Source organism: Bufo gargarizans, unplaced genomic scaffold, assembly GCF_014858855.1.
Source record: "Bufo gargarizans isolate SCDJY-AF-19 unplaced genomic scaffold, ASM1485885v1 fragScaff_scaffold_585_pilon:::fragment_2:::debris, whole genome shotgun sequence".
Taxonomy (NCBI): domain Eukaryota; kingdom Metazoa; phylum Chordata; class Amphibia; order Anura; family Bufonidae; genus Bufo; species Bufo gargarizans.
The window spans coordinates 590,685-613,502 of NW_025334144.1; positions in this window are offsets into that span (position 1 = coordinate 590,685).

Below are 22,818 nucleotides of genomic sequence, written 5' to 3' on the forward strand. Positions count from 1 at the left end.
TTCAATGTAATGCTTTTATTTTGTGCGGTTCCAGTCAAAAACGTTTTTCGGCTAAACAGCCTTCTTCAGTACAACCGGATTTGGCCTCATACAGTGTAATGGTGAGCATTAAAGACGAGGTTCCCTCAGTGGGTGGCAGGAAGCTGTGTATCACGTGGGCTCTATGGCCCTGTTTGGCGTGCGTTCCGGGAGGCTACGGCCTGTGCAATCATGGCAATCTGGCGCACAGGCCGTAGCCTCCCAGAACGCACGCCAAACAGGGCCATAGAGCCCACGTGATACGCAGCTTCCTGCCACCCACTGAGGGAACCTCGTCTTTAATGCTCACCATTACACTGTATGCGGCCTAATCCGGTTGTACTGAAGAAGGCTGTTTAGCCGAAAAACGTTTTTGACTGGAACCGCACAAAATAAAAGCATTATATTGAAACCCAAGTGGAGTACAGGATTCATACTAATTACATGCAACAGGTGCAATCATCACAACTTGGACAGTGCCAGGACTATCTCAGAAACCTATTTCCCCATCGACTTCTATTGTGAAAAGAGATGTCATTCGTAACAGCAGAATGACCCCATTACAACAGCGCCATGTGGATCTACCCTAAGAGAAAAAAAGATCACCTTTAGAATGCTGCATTCCTAAAGGTGACATTTTGCTCTGGCCATTAAGACCTGAAACATCCCCAGCCATTAAAGAGCTTCAAGGGAAGTACGGTAAGTAGTAACATCCTTTAAAATAATAATTTATGAAGGTAGGTGTAATTTTGCAATGTATTCCTTTTACCTTTATTGCTCCTAAATTCTGTTCTGGGATGTGGTCACATGACCATGTCCATGCCGCTCTTCCTTATTGCCTGTGATGTTCTGTCCATGGGCATATCAAAGTACGAACAGGGGCAGTGATAGGAGAGTGTCTATGTAACTAGATATATGTGAGGAGCTATAAACTAGATGGGAGTTGTTATGGTTGGTGCTAGAGCTATGGCAGAGTAAAGAGAGGTGCCTCATGAGTTTGGTTGGATACAAGAACAGGATGTGCTACCTATAAACCGACTATAGTGATTTGTTTACATCAGGCATCCTCAAACTGCGGCCCTCCAGCTGTTGCAAAACTACAACTTCCAGCATGCCCGAACAGCCTACAGGTATCAGCCTACAGACGGGCATTGTGGGAGTTGTAGTTTTACAACAGCTGGAGGGCCGCAGTTTGAGGATGCCTGGTTTACATGGTGAACACAGGTCAGGAGAGGCCAAATTAAAGAAAAGCATGGGGAAGATGTACATGAAGAAAGCAACAACATGATTATATCTGTCAAGCTGGGGAGTCCTGGAAAGTGGAGGCTCCTGATCATTTGCTTCTGTTGCACGCTCTATAAGCTAGTCCTCTAAATAAAGTACTTATATAAACAATTCTCATACATGGTATTTGGAGAGGCTCCACTGATTCATTTGACTTGGATGTCACATTAATTGATTCTTCTAGTTGTATTTTCTCCATTTTTAACCCATTAGTTGTCCTGGTGGTCTCTGGGAAAACAAGGAATGTAACATTTAAGACAGTTAGACATGACTAAAGAGAGACTATTGAAAGACAGAACTAATATCTAGATATTCCATAACCCAGCAGAGGCAGCTGTTTTACAGACAAGACGTTTCTTTCCCACCCATACTTGCCAGCAGTCTCCAATTTGCAGAGACTGTACATTTATTTAATTTTTTTTTAAACAGAAACTGTCATGAAAATGTGGAATCTTTTTCCACTCAACTATATAACAATCTGCTCAGCTCCTCCTACTCTATAATATACTGCATGCAGATTGCAGTACTGGAAGTGGAGAGTATCTGATCTTGCCGTTATTTTATCACATTTAGGGACACTCAAGATATTTTCAAATAAGTCAGATGACCCTGTTAAGATGACAATATCAACTGAGCTTTTTATTTGTAGCCCAATGTACACTAGTCCATACCGTTGACACCATGAGTTTCTGTTGACCATAATTAATGCACCACTCAACCCTGGCATTAGGTGGAAAGTGTATATGGCTGCAACAATTGTCCCCAGAGACATTGTTGTATCAAAGTCACATGACTTGAGTCATGCAAAAGTTTTATCATGTTATGTGAGTGGGTTGATACACCTAGGGAGCCTTCACACATGGTGGAAAAATCCACACTCAAATTTACATGTTCATATTTTTAGGTCCGTGCAGGTTTTGGTGCAGATTTTATTGTGGATTTCATTGCAGATTATGATTTCCTATTGAAATTTATGGAGAAATTGGATTTCACAAAATCCATAACACATCATGTTTCATGTAGCAGAACACAGATGATCAGATTTTAGGGTGCCTTCACACACAGTAGATTTTGCTGCAGAGAATTCTGTGACAGAAAATCTGTTCTATTCATCGGAAATAGGGTTGTTTTCGCAGGAAGCACATGTTTTTCTGCAAGCCTCATTGAGTTGAATGGAAGAGATTTTCAGAAAATTTCTGCACCAAAATCTGATGTGTGTGTTGGTACCCTCAGCATAGACAAATTTAAATCCCATAGGAATACATGTGGAACTACTATATTTATGATTTTTCCACCACTTGTAAAGGCATCTGTGTCGGACCCCCAACGATCAGTATAAAAATGTCGGAAAACCCTTTTAAGTTGTACAGTTGTAAGTCACACAATGAAAAAACATGTGCAATTTGTCTGCAACTTGCTGTTGTGCAACCAATTTAGAGGTGTGATATAACTGTTAAAAACCCATTGGATAATGCAGCAGGTTTGGATCTTCTGTCCACAATGTAGATTTTGCTGTGAATTTGTTGTAGATTTTTCCATCACATATTACAGTATGTTCCCCGTAGACACATTTTTAAGACAATCCTTTAACTACAGGGAGTGCAGAATTATTAGGCAAGTTGTATTTTTGAGGATTAATTTTATTATTGAACAACAACCATGTTCTCAATGAACCCAAAAAACTCATTAATATCAAAGCTGAATATTTTTGGAAGTAGTTTTTAGTTTGTTTTTAGTTTTAGCTATTTTAGGGGGATATCTGTGTGTGCAGGTGACTATTACTGTGCATAATTATTAGGCAACTTAACAAAAAACAAATATATACCCATTTCAATTATTTATTTTTACCAGTGAAACCAATATAACATCTCACCATTCACAAATATACATTTCTGACATTCAAAAACAAAACAAAAACAAATCAGTGACCAATATAGCCACCTTTCTTTGCAAGGACACTCAAAAGCCTGCCATCCATGGATTCTGTCAGTGTTTTGATCTGTTCACCATCAACATTGCGTGCAGCAGCAACCACAGCCTCCCAGACACTGTTCAGAGAGGTGTACTGTTTTCCCTCCTTGTAAATCTCACATTTGATGATGGACCACAGGTTCTCAATGGGGTTCAGATCAGGTTAACAAGGAGGCCATGTCATTAGATTTTCTTCTTTTATACCCTTTCTTGCCAGCCACGTTGTGGAGTACTAGGACGCGTGTGATGGAGCATTGTCCTGCATGAAAATCATGTTTTTCTTGAAGGATGCAGACTTCTTCCTGTACCACTGCTTGAAGAAGGTGTCTTCCAGAAACTGGCAGTAGGACTGGGAGTTGAGCTTGACTCCATCCTCAACCCGAAAAGGCCCCACAAGCTCATCTTTGATGATACCAGCCCAAACCAGTACTCCACCTCCACCTTGCTGGCGTCTGAGTCGGACTGGAGCTCTCTGCCCTTTACCAATCCAGCCACGGGCCCATCCATCTGGCTCATCAAGACTCACTCTCATTTCATCAGTCCATAAAACCTTAGAAAAATCAGTCTTGAGATATTTCTTGTCCCAGTCTTGACGTTTCAGCTTGTGTGTCTTGTTCAGTGGTGGTCGTCTTTCAGCCTTTCTTACCTTGGCCATGTCTCTGAGTATTGCACACCTTGTGCTTTTGGGCACTCCAGTGATGTTGCAGCTCTGAAATATGGCCAAACTGGTGGCAAGTGGCATCTTGGCAGCTGCACGCTTGACTTTTCTCAGTTCATGGGCAGTTATTTTGCGCCTTGGTTTTTCCACACGCTTCTTGCGACCCTGTTGACTATTTTGAATGAAACGCTTGATTGTTCGATGATCACGCTTCAGAAGCTTTGCAATTTTAAGAGTGCTGCATCCCTCTGCAAGATATCTCACTATTTTTGACTTTTCTGAGCCTGTCAAGTCCTTCTTTTGACCCATTTTGCCAAAGGAAAGGAAGTTGCCTAATAATTATGCACACCTGATATAGGGTGTTGATGTCATTAGACCACACCCCTTCTCATTACAGAGATGCACATCACCTAATATGCTTAATTGGTAGTAGGCTTTCGAGCCTATACAGCTTGGAGTAAGACAACATGCATAAAGAGGATGATGTGGTCAAAATACTCATTTGCCTAATAATTCTGCACTCCCTGTACAAAAAAAATATTTGGGCAGCAGTCTCACCTGATTCTGAACTGGAGGTACGCAGGTTTTCAGGTGGTTCATCTGTCTTCATGAGTGTATATATGCCTAAAATAAGAAAAAGGTATGAATCAGTTGAATAACGCATGTGGTGAAGTGTTTTAAATGAGGATTGGGGACTAAATTAACCGCTTGCCATGATCATTATTCTTTTAGAGTCTTAGTGGCACAAATAAGCTACATACCTATATGTGACAAATGTTAGTAGACATTAATTGTTGGATTTTTAAAATGTGACACACAATGCAGCACTGTACAATCATACATATAGTGGCACAAATAAAATAATGTTATCAAGGCAAGTCCTGTATGCTGATTAGGTGTATGATCTTCTAGATGCATCTGTTTGTTCATTAATACTTCTGCAATGTGAACAAAAAATCATGTCATTGCTTCTGTAAGAGTGGAGTCCATATCTCTTTTGGTAAGAGCTGTTATGGTTAACCCTGATGCAGCCATCAATGGCAAACAGTGTTCAGCAATGAAAAGAGGTTCTGCCTCTGGTACTAATAAAGGCCTTATCAGAGTTCACAGGAGAGCTGGAGAACACTTTTCACAGAATTTTTGAATACATATTTTGGGTAGGTATATAACTGAAGTTTCACTGAGAGATTAAACCTACTTTAAAAATTTACTTTTAATGAATATTTTTAAGATAAATCCCAAATAACAATACAATTTACATATATATTTACAATATATATTTATATATATATTTTATAATGACTGCAGTATATATATTATACTGACTGCAGTTTGATATCTAGCATGGAGTAGTCATAGGGTTTGCAGTGTTTCAGATATATGTATCACAATAAATAGAAAAAATTACCACTCACGGTTACCGATATGTAGTATTCGGCGATTCACAGTGAGTCCCAGACCAGGTTTACAATAAGTGACTTGATGTTGAGTCCCAGATCCGGATACCAAAGATGTTGGTCATCAGGTGTAGATACAATTTCTCCACTGTCAGTTTGCCAATAAGGTAAGTTAGAGAAAAAAGAAACAAATAAGAAAAATAGGGAGGTCTGACCCTAGGATACTTGTGGGTCCCTGCCTGAAAGTGGAGAGAACCTCCGCCTAAATGCGGAGGTATCACCCCCTAATGAGGCGACCCCACTTATCGACGGCTAAGCCCTGAGTGATAACCCTGAAACTAACTCCCAGAAAAAAGATCCCGACGCGTTTCTCTCTGTCACCAATTTGGTGAAAGGATCATCAGGGGATGTTGGATGCAGAGTGGCACAATCGCCAAAAAAGATTCAAGCCAGATAAAAGCTGCTGGTCTTGCTGCTAAATAGATGTGAAGATGGCAGTCCAGGCCGATACCTTATCCTACTGCCATTAAATACCCCATTGAATAAAGTAAAATACTTACTGCTGTGCGATCGCCTTGTGTGTTCCGGCGTGCGTTTCACAGGCAGTCATTTCCGCTGTGTGGAACGCACGTGACGTACTTCCGTGCATCCCAAAAGCATGTCTATAGTCACATGATAATGGAACGCAAGGTGGAACGCAAAGACGTCATCACAGCGCGTCCCGGAAGTGCTCGTATGCCGCCGGATGTGACGTTTCCAATGCGTGAACCGTATCTGGAACTCATATTCGGCCGGTCAGTTAATACTGTAAGGCAAAAAGAGGAGATGTCCCCTAATACGAAAAGAGGGGGGCCACTTCTAATAATTACAGAGACAGGTCATTTACACCTAGATAGAAGATAGTTAATTTGGTGAAAATGGCCAAAATTAATCCGGTCATACACAAACTCACAGTCGAAAATTCACAGCCTCAAGGACCTTTGGGGTGACTATACATTACTATTATGGGCAGCAAAGATACATACATGTATATATATATATGTATACACTAGGGAAAGGTGATGATAAAGAAGGGGGAGGGGGGGACAAATATGTATTAATTCATAATACTAAGATATGTAGATACCGCAGATCACTTCAAGATGCAATCAGTTAAACCTATTACGGTTAGATATCTATTTTAATTAACTGACGAGTCGGTCCCAAAAATAAAATACAGGTCCTTCTCAAAAAATTTGCATATTGTGATAAAGTTCATTATTTTCTGTAATGTACTGATAAACATTAGACTTTCATATATTTTAGATTCATTACACACCAACTGAAGTAGTTCAAGCCTTTTATTGTTTTAATATTGATGATTTTGGCATACAGCTCATGAAAACCCCAAATTCCTATCTAAAAAAATTAGCATATCATGAAAAGGTTCTCTAAACAAGCTATTAACCTAATCATCTGAATCAACTAATTAACTCTCAACACCTGCAAAAGATTCCTGAGGCTTTTAAAAACTTCCAGCCTGGTTCATTACTCAAAACCGCAATCATGGGTAAGACTGCCGACCTGACTGCTGTCCAGAAGGCCATCATTGACACCCTCAAGCAAGAGGGTAAGACACAGAAAGAAATTCCTGAACGAATAGGCTGTTCCCAGAGTGCTGTATCAAGGCACCTCAGTGGGAAGTCTGTGGGAAGGAAAAAGTGTGGCAGAAAACGCTGCACAACGAGAAGAGGTGACCGGACCCTGAGGAAGATTGTGGAGAAGGACCGATTCCAGACCTTGGGGGACCTGCGGAAGCAGTGAACTGAGTCTGGAGTAGAAACATCCAGAGCCACCGTGTACAGGCGTGTGCAGGAAATGGGCTACAGGTGCCGCATTCCCCAGGTCAAGCCACTTTTGAACCAGAAACAGCGGCAGAAGCGCCTGACCTGGGCTACAGAGAAGCAGCACTGGACTGTTGCTCAGTGGTCCAAAGTACTTTTTTCGGATGAAAGCAAATTTTGCATGTCATTCGGAAATCAAGGTGCCAGAGTCTGGAGGAAGACTGGGGAGAGGGAAATGCCAAAATGCCTGAAGTCCAGTGTCAAGTACCCACAGTCAGTGATGGTCTGGGGTGCCATGTCAGCTGCTGGTGTTGGTCCACTGTGTTTTATCAAGGGCTGGGTCAATGCAGCATGCTATCAGGAGATTTTGGAGCACTTCATGCTTCCATCTGCTGAAAAGCTTTATGGAGATGAAGATTTCATTTTTCAGCACGACCTGGCACCTGCTGACAGTGCCAAAACCACTGGTAAATGGTTTACTGACCATGGTATTACTGTGCTCAATTGGCCTGCCAACTCTCCTGACCTGAACCCCATAGAGAATCTGTGGGATATTGGGAAGAGAAAGTTGAGAGACGCAAGACCCAACACTCTGGATGAGCGTAAGGCCGCTATCGAAGCATCCTGGGCCTCCATAACACCTCAGCAGTGCCACAGGCTGATTGCCTCCATGCCACGCCGCATTGAAGCAGTCATTTCTGCAAAAGGATTCCCGACCAAGTATTGAGTGCACAACTGAACATAATTATTTGAAGGTTGACTTTTTTGTATTAAAAACACTTTTCTTTTATTGGTCGGATGAAATATGCTAATTTTCTTTAGATAGGAAATTTGGGTTTTCATGAGCTGTATGCCAAAATCATCAATATTAAAACAATAAAAGGCTTGAACTACTTCAGTTGGTGTGTAATGAATCTAAAATATATGAAAGTCTAATGTTTATCAGTACATTACAGAAAATAATGAACTTTATCACAATATGCAAATTTTTTTAGAAGGACCTGTACATCCACAGGGAAACAGGTCAAAAAAATCTCCAAAAGGGCAATTTTCAAAAAAAAGGGGGGGGGGGGGGATTTTTGGATCACAGGAAAGATCCAAAAGATAAGATTTCATTGAGTCCGAGTGGGCTCACTGTTTTTAACCTGTGAGTCCATTCGGCCTCCTTCTGTAAAATCCGCTTATTGTGGTCACCTCCACGGGGTGACGGGCGGACCACCTCCACAACACAGAAATTTATTGCCTTATCATTATTGTTGTGAAATAACCGAATATGTCTGGCCACAGCAGTATCTCTATTATTCCTTATGTCACCCAAATGGTCACCAATCCTCCTCCTCAGTTCTCTTTTTGTTTTGCCCACATATTGTAGGCCGCATATGCAGTTAATTAGGTATACCACCCCTGATGTTTTGCAGTTGGCAAAATCCCTGCTGGTGTAGGTCCTATTAGTTGTATAGCTGAAAAAAAATTTGGTTTGCTGGATAAAGGGGCATGCTACACATGTGCCACAGCGAAATGTCCCTAAGGGCTTCCTATCCAGCCAGGTACCAGGTTTCTTTGTCGGGATGTAGTGACTATGGATAAATCTGTCTCCAAGTGATCTACCTCTCCTGTATATTATGGCCGGGTACATTGGAAGCATATCTCCTATATCAGGGTCAAGGCGGAGCATTTCCCAGTATTTATTTAGGATGCCTTTCACCTCCCTATTACAGTGATCAAAAGTACCTATTATATGACAGATGGGGTTGGTTTCCCTTTCAAATATTTTTTCTTTTCTTGGGTTAAGTAGATCCAATCTGGTGGCATTTTCCGCTTCCCTAAAAGCTCTCTGTAATGGTTGATCTGGATAGCCCCTTTCTTTGAATCTAGCTTGTTCGTAAAAATCCCTATTGGTACTGCAATTTCTCCGGATTCGCAAATATTGTCCTTTGGGTATTCCATTTTTCAGATTGTGGGGGTGATGACTTTCCCACCTTAACAAGCTATTTGTGGCGGTAGGTTTTTTATAAGTTTTAGTATTAATACTTCCATTGTTGAGAGAAATGTACAGGTCCAAAAAAAGGAGGCCCCTATCACTGATTTCTGATGTAAAATGCATTCCAATTTGATTTTGATTTAGATCAGCCACAAAATCCAAGAACAGCCCTCTGGGGCCGCTCCACAATATCAATATATCGTCGATATAGCGGCCCCAGAAGGCTATCCTGGGTGTCCATACACTCTCTTCGGTGAATACCACCGTATCCTCCCACCAGCCCAGGAACAAGTTAGCATAAGTGGGGGCACAAGCGCTCCCCATAGCTGTGCCCCTGAGCTGGTGGAAGAATTTTTGATCAAACAGGAAGTAATTGTGTCCTAGGGCAAAATCCACAAGTCTCAATATAAGCTGGTTATGTGTCAGGTACTGCGTGCCCCGACTTTTCAAAAAATGGTTAACAGCCATCAAACCCAAATTGTGAGGTATGTTACTATATAACGCTTCCACGTCTATGGATGCAATCAGAGTGCCCTCATCAAGATGTAGGCCTTCAATTTTTGTAAGCAGATCAGACGTGTCCCTGATATAGGAGGGGAGTGAATACGACAAAAGATCTTAAAACACAGTCAATATATATACCAACATTTTGGGTCAGGGAGTCTATACCAGCCACTATGGGGCGGCCTTTCAGGGGAAACAAGCCCTTATGGATTTTTGGTATAGTGTAGAAGGTGGGAATCTGGGGATGTGATTTCAACATAAATTTCATTTCGTCACTAGACACTAATTTGGCATCAAAGGCCTCTTCTAATATGGTCTCCAACTGTGTGAGGAAAAATTCTGTTGAGTTTTCCTTTAATATCTCATATCCATTTTATCTGACTGGTCCCATAAATACAGACCAATGGTTGGCAGAGGCATCACAGGTCTTCTCTGAACTGGGTAATGTTGATGAAGATGTACCGGGCAATTTAAAAACATTGTTTAAAGATTTGAATATTTGTTATCGTGAAAATATAAAATCGTGGTGGGAAACGCAGTCCCTAGAAAATTATATAAAGGCAGAGATTGTGCCTAGGGGCTTGCAGATTTTCATATGCTATGTTGAGGATTGAAAAGGATCATGATATCATAATCAAGTCCTCTGATAAAGGGGGTAATTTGGTAATGATGGAACACCTAGAATAAGCGCATGTGTTATGCCATTCTAAACGATAAAAATGGATATGAGATATTAAAGGAAAACCCAACAGAATTTTTCCTCACACAGTTGGAGACCATATTAGAAGAGGCCTTTGATGCCAAATTAGTGTCTAGTGACAAAATGAAATTTATGTTGAAATCACACCCCCAGATTCCCACCTTCTACACTATACCAAAAATCCATAAGGGCTTGGTTCCCCTGAAAGGCCGCCCCATAGTGGCTGGTATAGACTCCCTGACCCAAAATGTTGGCATATATATTGACTGTGTTTTAAGATCTTTTGTCGTATCACTCCCCTCCTATATCAGGGACACGTCTGATCTGCTTACAAAAATTGAAGGCCTACATCTTGATGAGGGCACTCTGATTGCATCCATAGACGTGGAAGCGTTATATAGTAACATACCTCACAATTTGGGTTTGATGTCTGTTAACCATTTTTTTAAAAGTCGGGGCACGCAGTACCTGGCACATAACCAGCTTATATTGAGACTTGTGGATTTTGTCCTAAGACACAATTACTTCCTGTTTGATCAAAAATTCTTCCACCAGCTCAGGGGCACAGCTATGGGGAGCGCTTGTGCCCCCACTTATGCTAACTTGTTCCTGGGCTGGTGGGAGGATACGGTGGTATTCACCGAAGATAGCCTTCTGGGGCCGCTATATCGACGATATATTGATATTGTGGAGCGGCCCCAGAGGGCTGTTCTTGGATTTTGTGGCTGATCTAAATCAAAATCAAATTGGAATGCATTTTACATCAGAAATCAGTGATAGGGGCCTCCCTTTTTTGGACCTGTACATTTCTCTCAACAATGGAAGTATTAATACTAAAACTTATAGAAAACCTACCGCCACAAATAGCTTGTTAAGGTGGGAAAGTCATCACCCCCACAATCTGAAAAATGGAATACCCAAAGGACAATATTTGCGAATCCGGAGAAATTGCAGTTCCAAAAGGGATTTTTACGAACAAGCAAGGGATTTAAAAGCTAGATTCAAAAAAAGGGGCTATCCAGATCAACCATTACAGAGAGCTTTTAGGGCAGCGGAAAATGCCACCAGATTGGATCTACTTAACCCAAGAAAAGAAAAAATATTTGAAAGGGAAACCAACCCCATCTGTCGTATAATAGGTACTTTTGATCACTGTAATAGGGAGGTGAAAGGCATCCTAAATAAATACTGGGAAATGCTCCGCCTTAACCCCGATATAGGAGATATGCTTCCAATGTACCCGGCCATAACATACAGGAGAGGTAGATCACTTGGAAACAGATTTATCCATAGTCACTACATCCCGACAAAGAAACCTGGTACCTGGCTGGATAGGAAGCCCTTAGGGACATTTCGCTGTGGCACATGTGTAGCATGCCCCTTTATCCACCAAACCAATTTTTTTTCAGCTATACAACTAATAGGACCTACACCAGCAGGGATTTTGCCAACTGCAAAACATCAGGGGTGGTATACCTAATTAACTGCATATGCGGCCTACAATATGTGGGCAAAACAAAAAGAGAACTGAGGAGGAGGATTGGTGACCATTTGGGTGACATAAGGAATAATAGAGATACTGCTGTGGCCAGACATATTCGGTTATTTCACAACAATAATGATAAGGCAATAAATTTCTGTGTTGTGGAGGTGGTCCGCCCGTCACCCCGTGGAGGTGACCACAATAAGCGGATTTTACAGAAGGAGGCCGAATGGACTCACAGGTTAAAAACAGTGAGCCCACTCGGACTCAATGAAATCTTATCTTTTGGATCTTTCCTGTGATCCAAAAATCCCCCCCCCCCCCTTTTTTGAACATTGCCCTTTTGGAGATTTTTTTGACCTGTCCGCCTGTGGATGTATTTTATTTTTGGGACCGACTCGTCAGTTAATTAAAATAGATATCTAACCGTAATAGGTTTAACTGATTGCATCTTGAGGTGATCTGGGGTATCTACATATCTTAGTATTATGAGTTAATACGTATTTGTTCCCCCCCCCCACTCCTTTATGATCACCTTTCCCTAGTGTATACATATATATATATACATGTATGTATCTTTTCTGCCCATAATAGTAATGTATAGTCACCCCAAAGGTCCTTGAGGCTGTGAATTTTCGACTGTGAGTTTGTGTATGACCGGATTAATTTTGGCCATTTTCACCAAATTAACTATCTTCTATCTAGGTGTAAATGACCTGTCTCTGTAATTATTAGAAGTAGCCCCCCTCTTTTCGTATTAGGGGACATCTCCTCTTTTTGCCTTACAGTATTAACTGCCGGCCGAATATGCGTTCCAGATGCGGTTCACGCATTGGAAACGTCACATCCGGCGGCATACGAGCACTTCCGGGACGCGCTGTGATGACGTCTTTGCGTTCCACCTTGCGTTCCATTATCATGTGACTATAGACATGCTTTTGGGACGCACGGAAGTACGTCACGTGCGTTCCACACAGCGGAAATGACTGCCTGTGAAACGCACGCCGGAACACACATGGCGATCGCACAGCAGTAAGTATTTTACTTTATTCAATGGGGTATTTAATGGCAGTAGGATAAGGTATCGGCCTGGACTGCCATCTTCACATCTATTTAGCAGCAAGACCAGCAGCTTTTATCTGGCTTGAATCTTTTTTGGCGATTGTGCCACTCTGCATCCAACATCCCCTGATGATCCTGTCACCAAATTGGTGACAGAGAGAAACGCGTCCGGATCTTTTTTCTGGGAGTTAGTTTCAGGGTTATCACTCAGGGCTTAGCCGTCGATAAGTGGGGTCGCCTCATTAGGGGGTGATACCTCCGCATTTAGGCGGAGGTTCTCTCCACTTTCAGGCAGGGACCCACAAGTATCCTAGGGTCAGACCTCCCTATTTTTCTTATTTGTTTCTTTTTTCTCTAACTTACCTTATTGGCAAACTGACAGTGGAGAAATTGTATCTACACCTGATGACCAACATCTTTGGTATCCGGATCTAGGACTCAACATCAAGTCACTTATTGTAAACCTGGTCTCGGACTCACTGTGAATCGCCGAATACTACATATCGGTAACCGTGAGTGGTAATTTTTTCTATTTATTGTGATACATATATCTGAAACACTGAAAACCCTGTGAATACTCCATGCTAGATATCAAACTGCAGTCAGTATAATATATATACTGCAGTCATTATAAAATATATATATAAATATATATTGTAAATATATATGTAAATTGTATTGTTATTTGGGATTTATCTTAAAAATATTCATTAAAAGTTAATTTTTAAAGAGCTGGAGAACACCTACTGCCATCATGCACAGTGAGGAGACACACAGCCATTAGCTACCATGGCTATTGCCATCTGTTATGCGAAGAGGGAACATTGACCAGCCTTTAGTATGTCAAGAACATTGTGGAACCAATCCCACTGCCTCTTTTGACTCAGTTAAGAGACATGGTTTTCCAACACTTGCCCACACACTGCCCACACTACACAATGTGCTCTTCAGGGTATCCAGGAGCTCCCTTGGGCAGCTTGATCATCAGATCTCTGCCCCATCAAGAATGTCTGGGACTGTATGGGCTGACAGATCTTCCGTATACAGCAGCCAATAACCACCTTGGCTGAACTATGGGACTAAAATGTTACCACATTTGCATAGTTTTTACTTGTGTTTTAATATAGAAAAATAAATAAAAACCTAGTTTTTTGCAGGACAATATGTACTTTTCATATCATGTTTTGATCAATTTATCAGCATGGCTTTGTGAGGGATCGATCATGTCAAACAAATTTAATCAGTTTCTATGAGGAGGTATGTTCTAGACTTGACAGCGGTGAATCAATGGATGTTGTATATCTAGACTTCTCCAAGGCATTTGACACTGTACCACATAAAAGGTTAGTATATAAAATTAGAATGCTCGGACTGGGAGAAAACGTCTGTAAGTGGGTAAGTAACTGGCTCAATGATAGAAAACAGAGGGTGGTTATTAATGGTAAATACTCAGATTGGGTCACTGTCACTAGTGGAGTACCTCAGGGGTCAGTATTGGGCCCTATTCTCTTCAATATATTTATTAATGATCTTGCAGAAGGCTTGCATAGTAAAATAGAATTTTCGCAGATGACACTAAACTGTGTAAAGTAATTTACACTGATGGGGACAGTATACTACTACAGAGTGATCTGGATAGATAGGAGGCTTGGGCAGATAAGTGGCAGATGAGGTTTAACACTGACTAATGTAAAGTTATGCACATGGGAAGGAATAATGCAAGTCACCCGTACTAATTAAATGGTAAAACACTCGGTAACACTGACATAAAAAAAGATCTAGGAATTTTAATAAACAGCAAACTAAGCTGCAAAAACCAGTGTCAGGCAGCTGCTGCCAAGGCCAATAAGATAATGGATTGCATCAAAAGGGGCATATATGCCCGTGATGAGAACATAGTCCTACCACTTTACAAATCATTAGACCACACATGGAGTACTGTGTACAGTTCTGGGCTCCAGTGAACAAAGCAGACATAGCAGAGCTGGAGAGGGTCCAGAGGAGGGCAACTAAAGTAATAACTGGAATGGGGCAACTACAGTACCCTGAAAGATTATCAAAATTAGGGTTATTCACTTTAGAAAAAAGACGACTGAGAGGAGATCTAATTAATATGTATAAATATATCAGGGGTCAGTACAGAGATCTATCCCATCATCTATTCATTCCCAGGACGGTGACTGTGACTAGGGGACATCCTCTGCGTCTTAAGGAAAGAAGGTTTGTACACAAACATAGAAGAGGATTCTTTACGGTAAGAGCAGTGAGACTATGGAACTCTCTGCCTGAGGAGGTGGTGATGGTGAGTACAATAAAGGAATTGAAGAGGGGCCTGGATGTATTTCTGGAGCGTAATAATATTACAGGCTATAGCTACTAGAGAGATATCGTTGATTCAGGGATTTATTCTGATTGCCTGATTGGAGTCGGGAAGGAATTTTTATTCCCCTAAAGTGAGGAAAATTGGCTTCTACCTCACAGGGGTTTTTTGCCTTCCTCTGGATCGACTTGCAGGATGACAGGCCGAACTGGATGGACAAATGTCTTTTTTCGGCCTTATGTACTATGTTACTATGTTATTCAATTTTGTGGGTGAAGTGAAGCAACCCATAAAACGGCGAATTGGCCATTTTGACTTTTTTTTCAGTTTCACGTTTAGATTTTAAAAAAATGTTTATTTTTTATTTATTTTTTATACTTTTTAATAGTTTCTCTAGGGATCATCAGATTTCTTCTTTCATAGACCCCAATGCATTAGCATTGGGGTCTATGAGACTTACACTATATTCCTATGGATCTCCATAGGAACCTGGGTGTGGCAGTGTTAAACAACAGTCACTCGGTTGCTATGGCGCTTGCTCTACTCCACAACAGCTTTGCACACTCTTGGCAGTCCCTCAGTCAACTTCACGAGGTAGTCGCCTGGTATGGTTTTCCAATAGTCTTGAAGGAGTTCTCATAGTTGTTGAGAATTTGGCTGCTTTTCCTTCACTGTGCTGTCCAACTCACTCATCCCAAACCTTCTTAATTGGGTTAAGATTGTGTGATTGTAGAGGCCATGTCATTTGACAAAGCACCCCATCTCTCTAGCTCTTACATAGCCTGGAGTTTTATTTGGGGTCATACCCCTGTTAAAAACAAATGATGGTCCCACTAGACACAAACCAGAATACTACAGAATACTGTAGAAGGTTGGTTGTGTGCTTTCAATTTTGAATAAATCACTAAAGAACTCAACTGCAAAGCTCCCCCACACCATCACACCTCCTGTTCCATGCTTCATGCTGGGAGCTACAAATGTAGAAACTATCTGCTCACCTTTTCTGTGCCGCACAAACACATGGCGATTGAAAACAAAAATCTAAATTTGACGTATCAGAACAAAATATTGATTTCCACTGGTTTAATGTACACTTCTTGTATTTCTTGGCCCAAGCTTTAGCATTGTTGTTGTTGTTCCTTGGTAGTGCACCAATTTGACCATAAAATCCTTATTCTTGCAGTCACAATTTGAGCTGCTGTTAATTTGTAGTTTCTGGGGTTGGTAATGCATAGAGATTAGCAAATTTCTCAAAAATTCTATTCGGTCGGTTCGTCGAATTTTCCGAAAAGATTCAATCTGAATTAATTTGTGGCGAATCACGTTAGAAATAGCTATTTCCTGGCTGCAGAGAGCCTGTATAGTGATGTAGAACACTGTACCTTGCAGAAACACACATAGTGAGTCTGCTGAGGTAGTGAAACAATACTGTGAGTCAGTATGACATACAGATGACAGGCGTCGCTCTCAGAATCACTGCACACTTCATTTCTTTAGCCAGTTACGGGGGCCAAAACTGACAAAATAACTCAAGTGTGAACTTAGCCTTACAGCGATAGTGTCAGGTATAAAGAACCATGCAGATTCCACATAGATTTCTACAGAACCTGTTCTATTAAACACTTATACAAGTAGAGCCTCCTTTGACAGAGTGGAGAGGGTGTCAGCAGTAAGTTTGTGTTGACATCATTGATGATTTTGCTTTTATTTTACTTCCTCTGATCCGTCAGAACAATGACCCCCTAAAAAATGGATTGTGTCTGTTGAGCATCCGTCTTCACTCAGTCAGCATTTAGTCAGTAACCCATCAGTATTGCTAATGCCAAAAAAACAGGAGTGGATGCAAAACAGAGATGACACGTGAATGGAATATTTGCATGTCTTCTGTGTTTTGTACCCACTCCTGCTTTCGGCTATCAAATCATAAGCCAATTCTGATGGTACCACAAAGGACTTACAGGTGCTACACAGACAGGATCTGTTGTGTCTCATTTTTCCTTCCTTCTGCCAGATCAGAAGAAGGGTCAAATAAATGATGATGTCAACCAGGCCAAAAAGGCAAAATAGTGACCCAGTCATTAGGTGGGGAGGGTGGAAACAGAATGAGAAGTCCACAGAGTGGCCCAATGAGTGTGGAGGTGGCAGCAGCATGAGAAGGCCACAGAGTGGCAAGGTGACATAGTGTTGAGGTAGCAGCAGCATCAGGAGACCAGAGTGGCAAGGTGACATAGTGTTGAGGTAGCAGCAGCATCAGGAGACCAGAGTGGCAAGGTGACATAGTGTGGAGGTAGCAGCAGCATTGGGAGACCACAGAGTGGCACAATGACAGATTGTGAAGGTGGAAGCAGCAGCATGATGAGGTCATAGAGTGGCAAGGTGACATAGTGTTGAGGTAGCAGCAGCATCAGAAGATCACAGAGTTGCAAGGTGACATAGTGTGGAAGTGGCAGCAGCATCAGGAGACCACAGAGTGGCAAGGTGACAAAGTGTGGAGGTGGCAGCAGTATCAGGAGATCACAGAGTGGCAAGGTGACATAGTGTGGAAGTGGCAGCAGCATCAGGAGACCACAGAGTGGCAAAGTAACATTGTGCGGAGGTGGCAGCAGCATTAGGGGACCACAGAGTGACCCGGGGACAGAGGGGGAGGTGGGTGGCACTAACAGTACCCGCTGATGATGGTGGGTGTAAGAAGGAGCATTTGGCATCAGATGTGTGGCATCAGGCAGGTGGCAGCATCAGAATAGTAGCTGAGGCAGGTAGCCAGAAGAAACCGGTCTCTTTTGTCAAGCTTTGGGTGAGGCAGCATGGATGATCTAATCTGATGCATCAGGCATTGGTGGGTGGAAATCCTGGCTGATCCACGCCTGATTCATCTTGATAAATTCAGTCTCTCCACGTTTTGGGTGGACAGGCGAGTTTTCCTTGGGGTAAGTATGGCCCCTGCCGCACTAAACACCCGCTCTAATGCCACACTACTGGCCGGGCAGGACAGCTTTTCCAGGGCAAACTCGGCCAGCTGCGGCCACAAATCCAGTTTGGCTGCCCAGAAGTCCAGCAGATCTTCAATGACGGCTGGCAGGGTGCAATCCAAGTATGACAACACCTGCTGGTTCAGGTTCTGCTCTATGTCTAGCTGCTGGTGAGTAGTTTCTTCACCGTGCGGGTGAAGAAAGCTGCTCATCAGCAACTCTAGACTGCTGATGGAGTTGGTACTGCTCCTGCCACCCCAACCCCCCCAGAAACCATGGCAGTAGAACGTGAGTGCAAAGTGACCCCCCCGGTCAGTCCTGCGATGAACAATTGCGCAGATAGGCAGTGGCCAACTGACTACATAGGATGTCTACATAATAGTTCAGTTTGTCCTCCCTCTCACCGGGTGTAAAAAGTCACCTGTGACAGGTCTTAGACAGTCTGAAAGATTATCTGCACATTAGTGATCTGACAGCCTCTTTTGGTTCCACTTTGTGTGTTGCTGGTATGTCCACATCTCCTGTTCAGGTGTGGATCATGTGACCTTTTCCCATCCCTATTTAGTCTGACTTTACCCATCACTCCTTGCTCTGGATACCTTCATTTGGTTTTGGAAGAGCTGGTTAGTGTTGAAGTCCTGTTCACCCATAATCCTCAAAAGTTAAGTGTCCCGCTTGTTCTGTTTTGTATTCCCCTCCCCCCCTGGTTGTTTACTAGGCCTCAGCGAGACGCTAGTTCCGTCACCAGTGAAGGAACGGGTTGTCTCTGCCCTGTCATTACCTTTACGGCATCCGAGGGTCACCAGAGTTTTCTAGGTTCCTGTGTATGGGTATCTCTACCATCGAGAGGTGCCCATACGGATAGGAGTTAGGGCCAGGAGCAGGGTTTTATAGGTGGTCACCCTTTTCCTTCCCTAGTGCCTTTACCCTTACTTCTTGTTGTCTTTTGGTGTTCTCCCCTATTACATCCGTGACAGGTGGAGAGCCAGTGACAATTCCGCTGTCACTACGCAAGTAAGTGAGCATGCATCTGGCTATTTGCGCAAGTGACTCAGAGGGACTCCCTGGCTCCATCTCCACTGCATACTGCCAAGTGTGTCTGGGTTATCTGCCTCATCTTCCTCATCTCCCTCTTGCTACTCTGGCTGCTCCTGCTGCTCCTTTCCTGTCACCTGTATAGAAAAACCACCCATTTCGCTACACATTGCTTGTGCTCCAATGTCCTTCTCCTCCTCCAGTTCAGCCCCCACAAGGCTCATGTGGCCGTGAGATGTAGGCGCCACGTCTCCAGTCCCCTGACCAGCCAGATTTACCATCATCTTTTCCAGGATATGAATCTGTGGAATGACATTGTTTATCCGATAGTCCTGGTAACTGACAAATAAAGTGGCCTCCTACAAGGGCACGAGCAAATGGCAGGTGTCACGTATGAGCTGCCACTGGCTAACATCGCAGTTACACAGAGGAGTACCTCTGTCCGCCTGTATCATCAAAAAATCGTTTATGGCCTTTCTCTGTTCTTATAGTCGATCCAACATATGGAGGGTGGAATTCAAATGGGTGGAAACATCGCATGTGAGCCTATGTTGGGGGATGCTGTTCTGTAATTGTAGCTCAAGGAGGGTGTGCTTGGCGGTGTATGAGTGGCTAAAGTGCATGCAAGGTTTCCTGGCCATTTTTAGGATATCTTGTAGATGGGTAGAAGACTTCAGGAAATTCTTGACAACTAGATTGAACACGTGTGACATGCAGGGCGCATGGCTCTGCCCTCCTTGACGCAGCACCGACACCAAGTTCTTCCAGTTGTCGGTCACCATGGTTTCAATTTTGAGTTGTCGTAGAGAAAGCCAGGATTCGATTTCTTGATGAAGGACGCAGTTCCTCCCCTATGTGACTCCATTCACCCAGACAAACAAGGTGCAGGACAGCATGACAGCGCCGTGCCCTGTACATGTGGTATGCTGGTGGGGCACTGTGACCGTAGTTACAGCTCCACACGTCAGCGCTGCAGTGCATTTTGGCAGACATTAACAGGCTCAAGGACTGTCCCACCTTCTGTTCTACATATGTGTGCAGAGCTGATACAAATAAATGACGGCTTGGGACTCTCCACCTCGGCTCTGCACAAGCCATCACTTCTCTGAAAGGTGCAGAGTTTACCACTTGGAAAGGGAGGGACTGCAGCACCAGCAACTTGGCCAGGAGCATGTTCAGCTTCTGCGCCGTTGGATGAGTGCACGCATACTGTTGTCTCTTGGCAATCGCCTCGGTAATCGATTGCTGACAGAATGACTGTCGAGGAGGCGGAGCAGGAGCATCAGGACCAGCAGATCGTGGGAAGGACAGACAGCTCCCTTCAGCTGATATGGTGGAGCCTTGACTGCCTGAACTACTCATCTCTAGTAATGAACTTTCCTCTGCAGCAGAGGTAACTCTTGATTTTCCTTTCCTTGGGCGCATGAGTTTCATCATAGTGATGGTTTTCATGACTGCGAAGGATACCGTCAAAGTTCTGGAAATCTTCTGGACTGACTGATTTCTTAAAGTAATGATTGATTGATTGTCCTGTCTCTTTACTTAGTTGAGTGAATTTTGCTATAATGTGCATCAGAGCAGTAGTAGAATGGGGCTGAACTATATTGAACTTTGTGTAACAATCCTACCTTTGCACTACACAAAGGAATACTTTTTAATTGAAAACTATTCTAGGTGACTACCTCATATAGCTGATTGAGAGAATGCCAAGAGTGTGAAAAGCTGTCATCAAGGCAAATGGGGGCTACTTTGAAGAATTTAAAATATAAAACATATTTTGGCTTGTTTAAAACTTTTCTGTTTACTACTTCCTGCTCCTTCATTCACTTTTATATCTTTGATTTGAATCTACAATGTAGAAAAAAGACAAGAAAAACCAAGGAATAACAAGGTGTGTCCAAACTTTTGACTAGTACTATTTGTGATAGGCTGCAGAGTTGTTAAATTATGATTCCGTAATAGGACTGGTGTGACTCTTTATGTCCGGAGTACAGCTGTATACAACTAATGTTCAGAGCAGGTTAGTAAGCAACCACAACGCAGCAAAAATCTGTGGCAAATCCACAGTGGTACTTTTTGTTAGGAAAGATGGCAACCTTTGATATGCTAGTTCTCTAATAAACCGTATTAACAACTTAATACACTGTTTATGGTTCACAGAAACGAAAAAAAAAAAAAAAAACTGAATTAGTTTTCTATGCATCTCATCTACCAAAAACAGAATAAATGCAATAAAAAAGATACCAAGAAAAACTACAAATTGTCCCACAAAAAACAAGCCCTCACATAGTTACACACAAATTATTTAGTAAAATCATATTGTGGTAATTAGAGATGACCGAATATCTTTAAAGTTTGATTCGTCTGATTCGCCGAATTTCATAAGAAAATTTGCTTTGTGACGAATGACAAAGCAATTTTTTTGTAAGTAGCGGGTACAATGACAGAAAGCTGCGATAGCACCGCCCCCATCATTGTACCCCTCAGATGCCATGTTCATTCATGATCGCGGCATCTTAATGTAAAATTAACAATAAAAAAAAATTTACTCAAACTTACCGCCTCCATTTACTCGGATGGGCCGGCCGCTGCTATCTTGCTCGAAGATCTCGTCCAAAATCCTGTGCGGTGCGGGATTACATCATCACGCCGGCTGGCGTGATGTAATCTCGCGCCGCACAGGATTTCGGCCTAGATCTTCAAGCAAGATTGAGGCTGGTGGCCCGTCGTGTGCAAATGGAAGAGGTAAGTTTGAATTTTTTAGTTTTTTATACTATTTTAGGTTAAATAGATTCGCTGACACGAAGCACAAGGAAATTCGGCTTCTAGGCGAATCAAATTTATCCTGAAATTTAGATCAAATTCCACTTCGTTGGATTCGATTCGCTCATCTCTAGTGGTGATATAGATGCCAAACTAATTTGTAGATATCAGAGAGTGGAACCCCCCACCCTCTGAAATTATTGTGGCTGGCAATAAATTAATTGATGCCTTTTTCCCAAACCCAGAACACTGGGGCTGTATAAACAAAACCAGGACAGCAACTTCACTCAGAAAGTATATTACCCCATAATAAACATTATAGTAGCATGTGAGAAGTCTTTAGAGCCCTAGTCCTACAGGGGACATTCAAAAGGTTAGGTAGAGGACACCATGGCCTGCAGTAGAAGCCATGTTTCAGAAACCATAGAGATGAAGATTCATCAAAGAAATACTGGACCTAATTTGTACCTTGGCTGTGATTGGAACTAGGCCATCCACCAGCATCACCTGTGTGAACGTCACCTCAATCAGGGCTCTTTAAGATGGGGTATTCAAAGAATGCACCCTGTGCTTTATTGAACCCCTTCATGACATCACAGGCTAGGGAGTTGGTGTGGGCCTCTGCAGACCTTCTTAAGTTGTATGTGTCACTGTAGCAATGTGTTTTCATTGGGGACTAACAAGCTTGATGAACTTGCCAGACTTTTTGCTACCCCAAGCAACTGGACTTAAATCAGTGTGTATTAAGTTCTGTTTTTAACCTTTTTTATTTCCAGACTGTTCTTTTGCATTATATGTATATGTCTGTATATTTTATGTTGCATTTTTTTATGGTAACCACATTTTTTGT